We start from the raw sequence: 7609 nt of genomic DNA, 5'->3' as shown, positions 1-7609 counted from the left end.
ACAGGGTAGTGCCATCTGAATACTCTACAAACACCTTCAAATCAGCATGTTCAAAATTAAATTCATCTCCCTCTATTCACAAATTTTAATGACCATTAAAATACACATCTGTACTTCCTCCAGATTCTTAAGCTCCTTGAGGACAGTGACCAGATTTTACATATCTTTGTATCCCCAGTGGAAAGAACAGTAGATTTCAATAGCAGTTCATTGCATTGAAATAAAGTGTTCAGCATTAGCTATGATAATGCTAGCTGCTATAATAAATGCCAAAATCCCAGGGACTTAATATAATATTTTATTTTGTGTGCACTAGAGACCCTAATATGTGTGTTCCTGACTAGCAGACAGCCTTTTGCATGCTCATTTGGGACCCAGGATAATTCCATTTTGCAGCTCTGCCCTCCTCTAGGGTCTTGAAGTCTCTGCATTCAGCACACCGATGCGGGGTATGTGTGTGAGAGAAAGAGAGAGAGAGAAAGAGAGCGATTAATTGCTTGGAAAAGTCTCCCTTTTACCTATATCATTGACATAACTATTAATAACTCACCTTTTCACTCTCAAAAGTGTCCAAATTTGAAGGATAAATTATATTGTTACTCTACTTATAAACCATCTCACAGATAATCTATGAGCCCACCATAAAGCTTCTCAAGGCTTACATTTTTCACCATGGGCAACTGAGAACCAATCTGAGGGTAAACACTGTAACATAAAGAAGAAAAGGTCAAGAGTGGCATATTCCATTGTACCTGACCACCATTTATTTTGTGGTCAGATACAGTCAGATACATTCTTTGAACCTTAAAATTCACTTCAGAGAAATCATGACCTTCCAGAATATGCCTCCTCTGTGCTGTATCACAGCAGTGCCCTCAACCTGAAGAACCAGTGTCTTGACACTGAAGAGCCAAGTCTTATATTCCAGCCATTGCTGAATCTGCTTTGCAGCAAAGCCTTCAGAAACGTCAGTTTTCCTTTCCAAAAACAAACAAACAAAAAAGACCTACAATCTGATCTCAAATCCTTTCGTTACAGTATTGAAAACATGCCCAAGAAGGAAATTAAGAAACTTCTTCCCAATGGTGAATTGCCACCCAACTTTAAAAATAAAAACCTTTAACTCTGAAATTATAATTATACAGACAGGGACCAGCCTGACATTTACTTTTGCTAATAGTCCTACTACATAACACAATAAACAAAGGTGCAAAGAGAATGTTTAAGACTTGAGGGCAAAGAGTTTTCAGGAACCCAAGAGAAGTTCACAAGATAGATATAGAAATACATACCAAGTACCAGAAAGCTAAAAGAAGGAAATAACCTAAAAGCCTTTGTTAGCCTCACTTGTGTAAATTTAGCTGGAGCAACTTGAAATTATACAGGAATCTCTCTGAGAAATAGTCCGCAATTCAACTTCACCAATTCGGACTGATCTGCCATGTCAATTAGTCAGGATGAAAGAGGCTTTGCCAAATGTAGACGATTTCCCCATCTAACACCTTCTCTGGTTGAGCCTTATAACGATACTGCTAAGAGGAATATCTGATCAAATGCTTAAGTATTAACCGTGTGCAAGGAAAGCCATTAAATGATTGAACATTCTGTGAATTAAACTGATTTTCTAGAAAATGAAAACAAAATTGAATCCAAGAATAAACTATCTTAAAATCGCATTAGACGAGCAAAAACATACAATATTTTTTCACCGGGGCTATAAAAATTAAATTAGCTAAAAGAGGAAATAAATGCTTTTGTTTTCCAAGCAGTTCCATTTATTAGGACAATAGGTACCTAAGAAGGAACCAAAACTCTGAAAAGAATTGTAATTGTTTCTAAGGATGATGCTTTGTGTAGTGAAAGGAAAGTCAGCTTTTTCTCTAAGTAACTTTCCAGGAGGAGGAGAATCATACTCAGTGGCTGCTCACAAGTGAAGAAAGGAAGGTTACAGGTAACCAGAAGTTCAGAGAAATCCACATTTGACCCCAAAACTGGCCCCCTGCTGAGGAGAGGGTGGGCAGGCTGGCTGCTCCCCCTTCACCTCCTCTCTGTCGTTTCAACCCTCCCAATCTTTCCATGGGTTCAGTTGCAGCTGTACATTTCTGCTTTTCACCTACAGGCTGGTTCAAAATGCTGTTCTGGGCTCAGCTGCCTTCGTCAGCAGACTGAGTCATATCACGCCATGATGTCTATAAGAACATTTTTGTTGTGCCCAGATCCTAGTTTTATTAGCCAGTAACTACTATAACAAACCAGCTGCTATAACAAACAGGATCAGATTTCAGAAGCCAGACACAATTTCAAAAGTCCAGGTCCCTCTTTTCCAAATGGTGACTCTGGGATCTGGGCTCTTTCTATCCTCCGATTCTACCATCTTCAAACCAATTGGACGGGAGCAGAGAGCAGGCTCATGGAAGACTGTGCAGAACTCAGTTACATGATTCCTTCTAGATGCATAGGGATCTGGGAAATGCAGCTTTCTTTGTACTCAGGAAAGAGAGGATAACTGGACACTGGCGAATCCTAGCAATTTCTGCCGCCCCGGATCTATTCAGAAAACACTTGTGAATGCACATCAGATACGTGTATCTGCACATCAGATACTCTGTCAAGCACTAGGGTAAATGCTGAGCGGTGTGCTGCACTTCAGGGATCACAGGCTTGCAGGAGAGAAAAATGGGCACGTTAATGATTACAATGTAACATGATAAATGATAGTAGCAGAAGGCTGAAGGAACCCCGAAAAGAAGCAAGATCAGGAAAGTTTCAGGGACGTTTGAGCTGAGTCTTGAAGGAGGGTGACAATGGCTAATGTTCTTTAACCATTTTCTACTCACCCAGCACTGTTCTAAGTGCTTTTCACGTATTAACGCAATCGGCACTACTCTAAAGCTAGGTAGCATTATTATACCAACAGATGAGAAACTGAAGCACAGAGAGGTTGAGTCACTTGCTCAGGGTCTCACTGTTTACTAGTGATGGAGACAAGGTTTGGACCCAGGCATTCTATCTCCTGAAATGACTGTCAACCAGCAAAGTATGTGGAGAAGCGGCAGGAGTTCACCAGGGAGGAAGGATGAGGCCCCCTCTGCTGACAGGGGCCCTGTATCCGCATTCTGTAAAGTACAGCAGGTTTGGAGAGACACATTAAGACACATTAAGGTCTCACTACACCCTCACCACCCATGCCAGGCAGCTATGGGTGTCACGGACAGAGTGACAGCCCAGAACCAGGATCACCACGGCAAGGCTGGGAGGATGTCAGGACATTGGGGAGATGGGCCAGACTGGAGAAGGAACACAGACCTGAATAGTAGACTGTCCTAAGTCAGGGCCAGTAGCCAAGGAAGGTATCGGGACAGGGTGATTCATTTAATTAAAAAATTATTAAGATCTTATTAGGCTCAACATATATCAATCCAAGTTGAAGTTGACCCACAGCCAGAAGCTGGCGGTAGGGGACAGTGCCCTCTCCCTGTGTGCAGGTGATCCCAGGGCCGTGCAGGCTGTCATTGTTGCAAAGAACAAAGTGGTAGCCCATACTTGATTTCCTAGGACTTCTGCTTCCCCTGCTGAGTATCCGTGCCATCAGACTCTAACCACTGCCTGGACTCCACTCCGGCCAGGTGCACAGCCTCCTCTGTGTAGTAAAAGCGTGCGGTGCTCACCCACACCCAGTCTTGCTCTCCTTCCTGGACACACAGGTCTTCACTCCATAGTTCCCTCAGAGTTAGGTGGGGCCACATGACTAGGCAGAGCCAGTGAAATGTGTTTCTGTCTCCTCTGGGACACCAAATAAAGAACTAGTCTCCAGTCCTTTGCCTTGGCAATTCTGGAAGCCACCTGTTGAGATGGCAGCCTAGCCAGATAGACGGAATGCTGCCCAGAGCCTCACCGACCCAACACTGGACTTTATGAAAGCAAGAAATAAGCCTTTTCTGCCTTAACTCCCTGACATTTCTGGGTTTATTTATCAATGTAGCATAACCTGGCTAGTGTATATATTTCAAGCCTGTGCCCATCACTGGTTTTGTTTCTTCTGTTTCGACCCTAAAACTCATGCCAACCTCACTTCATTATTCAGCCAAGATTAAATCTGCTAAATCTGATCCAGTAGTATGCACATGTGGTTACTTCTTAATCAGTTATTATTTTTCACAATTTTTAATTAAACTATAAATAAAACTCCTTGATCAACACTTGGAATGTCATTGTCTATGTCAGAATGGCCACAGAGTCTGAGCTATTTCCAAACACATCCTCCTACTCTTAAGTGGGAATCTAACAGGATGAACTTTCCAGTAATGAGGCTTGAAAACCTTGCCACCACCAGGAGAAGCAGCGGTCAGGCCAGGAGAAAGGCTGCTAACTTCCTGCAACTAGCCTACTAGTGGAGGGATTCTTACCTGTCCTCATCTGAACATCTGATTCGTGAATCCTTCCTGACCCTCCTTGCACCCCCGCCACACACCCACACACACACACGCACACAGGATATTAGCAAACTGCAACACCAACATCTCCAAAAGAAGCTGTGCTCAGTGCCAGTGCGCCTCAAGTTGTGAGAAAACAATATTCAAGAATTATTAAAGTAAAAATTCAATCAGAATTAGAGAACATCTTTTGGTAAATTCCAATCTGTTTATTTCCTTGAAAGGAGATGTACACACATGTAGAATTCGAGCTTCAACTTGATGTCTACAAATTTCAGGAAAAAAATTGTCTTTTGCTCTCTTTCCCATCTTGCAAGATGGCGGGTGAAAAGGCTGAGAAGGATACTAAGGAGAAAAAAACCTGAAGCCAAGAAGGCTGATGGATGCTGGTGGCAAGGTGAAAAAGGTGAAGCAGATTAAGAAGGGGAAGCCCCACTGCAGCCGCACCCCTGTCCTGGTCAGAGGAATGGGCAGATATTCCCGATCAGCTATGTATTCCAGAAAGGCCTTGTACAAGAGGAAGTATTCAGCAGCTAAATCCAAGGTTGAAAAGAAAAAGAAGGTGAAGGTTCTTGCTACTGTCACAAAACCAGTTGGTGGTGACAAGAATGGTAGTAGCTTGGTGGTTAATCTTCACAAAATACCTAGGTATTATCCTACTGAAGACGTGCCTCGAAAGCTGTTGAGTCACGGCAAAAAAACCCTTCAGTAAGCAGGTGAGAAAACTGCGTGCTAGCATCACTCGTGGGACCATTCTGCTCATCCTCACTGGGCGCCACAGAGGCAAGAGGGTCATTTTCCTGAAGCAGCTGAGCAGTGGCCTGCTACTTGTGACTGGGCCTCTGTCCCTCAATCGAGTTCCTCTGCGGAGAACACACCAGAAATCTGTCATTGCCGCTTCCACCAAAATTGATATCAGTGGTGTGAGAATCCCAGAACATCTCACTGACGCTTACTTCAAGAAGAAGAAACTGCGTAAGCCCAGGCACCAGGAAGGTGAGATCTTCGACACAGAGAGAGAGAGAAATACAAGATTACAGAGCAGCGGAAGGTTGATCAGAAAGCTGTGGACTCACAAATTCTGAGAAGAATCAAAGCCGTTCCTCAACTCCAGGGCTACCTCCGCTCTGTGTTTGCTCTTACAAGAGGAATTTATCCTCACAAAGTAGTGTTCTGAACTTCTTACAAAGAACCTAATTAAATAATTCGGTCCATTTAAAAACAAAAAAAGAAAAAAATTGTCTTTTAATCTCTAGGACCAGTTGGACAGTCAGACCCCAGACATAAGCAGACAGGACAGTATGCTTCTCTTCATCAAGGTTACTTTGAGAAACACACAGTAAACTGGGCTTAGCAACAGAACAAGCTCAGAGAGAAATGGGTTCAAAAACAAAAGGCACAAATTGTATCATTGCCTAAAAAGCCACGAAGTTACTTAGCTAAATTTTTAAAGGACTGATGTTACTTAAACTGATAATAATCCTCACTTGACTAATTTAAATATTTTTCAAAATACTTACAATATTTTATTTTTCAGGGTATACAAATACAAATGGTTCACATTATCCAAGTCAAATGCCTTGAATCCCTCCCACTTCTCTTCATCCCGTTACCTCCTACTACTTCTCCCCTACCCATTCCCAGAATTTCCTTCTCAGACTTTGATGATACAATCTGGAGCTACAGGTAAAGATTACCACATAATTACTACTGTATCATGTATCTTCTAAGAATTATTTTTTACATTTGCTTTCAGTTTGTAAACAAAAATCCAATTACAGCTTTTATATGTAATCCCTAATTATTATTTATAACTATCTAGGTATACAAACAGATGTACACTGACCGGTTTAAGTGTCTGCCCCTGGCCTTTTTCATACTCTGGTTTTTTTTTTTTTTTTGCGGTACGCGGGCCTCTCACTGCTGCGGCCCCTCCCGCTGCGGAGCACAGGCTCCCGACGCGCAGGCCCAGCGGCCATGGCCCACGGGCCCAGCCGCTCTGCCGCATGCGGGATCCTCCCGGACCGGGGCACGAACCAGCATCCCCCGCATCGGCAGGCGGACTGTCAACCACTGCGCCACCAGGGAAGCCCCATACTCTGGTTTTTTGATCACTCACTGCACCATCAACCATCTCTTGGTCACCTGGAATTTATCTTCACACACTTTTTTCAAAAGAGACAAATAAGTAAAACCTTGCCCAAGAGAACAAATATCACAGAAAATTTCTGAAGCTTTGTCTACCAGAGAATATAATTGTTGTTTTCACACATGAAAGACAACCTGGCTAGGTATAAAATTCTTGAATACAGCCTTTTATGAGCAAAACTCTATAGATATTGCTTTGGTATAGCTATCACAGAATGGTACGATTCTGGGAGATTTTATCTTTCTTCTTTTGGCATTTTGGTATTATCTATTTGCTCCTCACTGAACACGTGTTGTTGTAATAAGAAAAAAATTAATAAAAACAAATAAAGTGAATAGATTTGTGATGAGTGCTGATTATTATGTTCCCACATTCTGCTGGACATTGAAAGGCATGTCAATAATTGCTGTTGTCAAGGCAAGAACCCAGCAATAGGCCACATATAGATACTGATGATACAAATGAATGTTATAAATTACTGCACAGTACTTTTACAATTAACAAAAATAATAACATTGGGATTTAATATCATATTCTTTAGAAGGGAAAAAGTAGTGCATCTAGAATGCATAATGAGAAGAAAACATCAGAAGTCCTCAAACCTCTCAAGATCTTCCTCAGGCAGGACTCTGAAATCTGAAGGCCACAGGGTCTTACAACAACTAAGCTCTAGTTCTAGCCTCCCTTAGGCTCCCAATATACAACCTCTTTATTCAGAAAGACAAGAACACCACCCCCCAAAAAAGAAACATGTCAAAACTGAGTATACTTCGGAGGAGGTCAGATGGAGAAGGACTGTAGCACAGTTGTTAAAAACACACAATTCAGGTTCCAACGACCTGGGTTCGAGCCTGACTCTACCACATACCCCATACTTGTGGGTGACCTTGAACAAATCAACTTCCATGTGCTCCTGTTTCCTCATCTGCAAAATCAAGGTAAGAATAATATCTCCCTCACTGGATTGCTGTAAGAATTGAGTTAAAATAAAACACAGTACCTGGCATGCAAGAAGTATGAACCAAGT

At 42.2% G+C, this 7609-nt stretch overlaps 1 pseudogene; it reads left to right on the top strand.

Moving 5' to 3' along the window:
* The first annotated feature begins 4750 nt into the window (after nt 1-4750).
* Nucleotides 4751-5610, top strand: LOC112397436 (60S ribosomal protein L6 pseudogene; annotated as a pseudogene).
* Nucleotides 5611-7609: the final 1999 nt, after the last annotated feature.

The sequence above is a fragment of the Neophocaena asiaeorientalis genome, unplaced genomic scaffold (assembly GCF_003031525.2).
Source record: "Neophocaena asiaeorientalis asiaeorientalis breed wild unplaced genomic scaffold, Neophocaena_asiaeorientalis_V1.1 scaffold381, whole genome shotgun sequence".
Lineage (NCBI taxonomy): Eukaryota > Metazoa > Chordata > Mammalia > Artiodactyla > Phocoenidae > Neophocaena > Neophocaena asiaeorientalis.
Note: the sequence above shows the minus strand (reverse complement) of the source record. Positions and strands in the feature narration are given on the sequence as shown.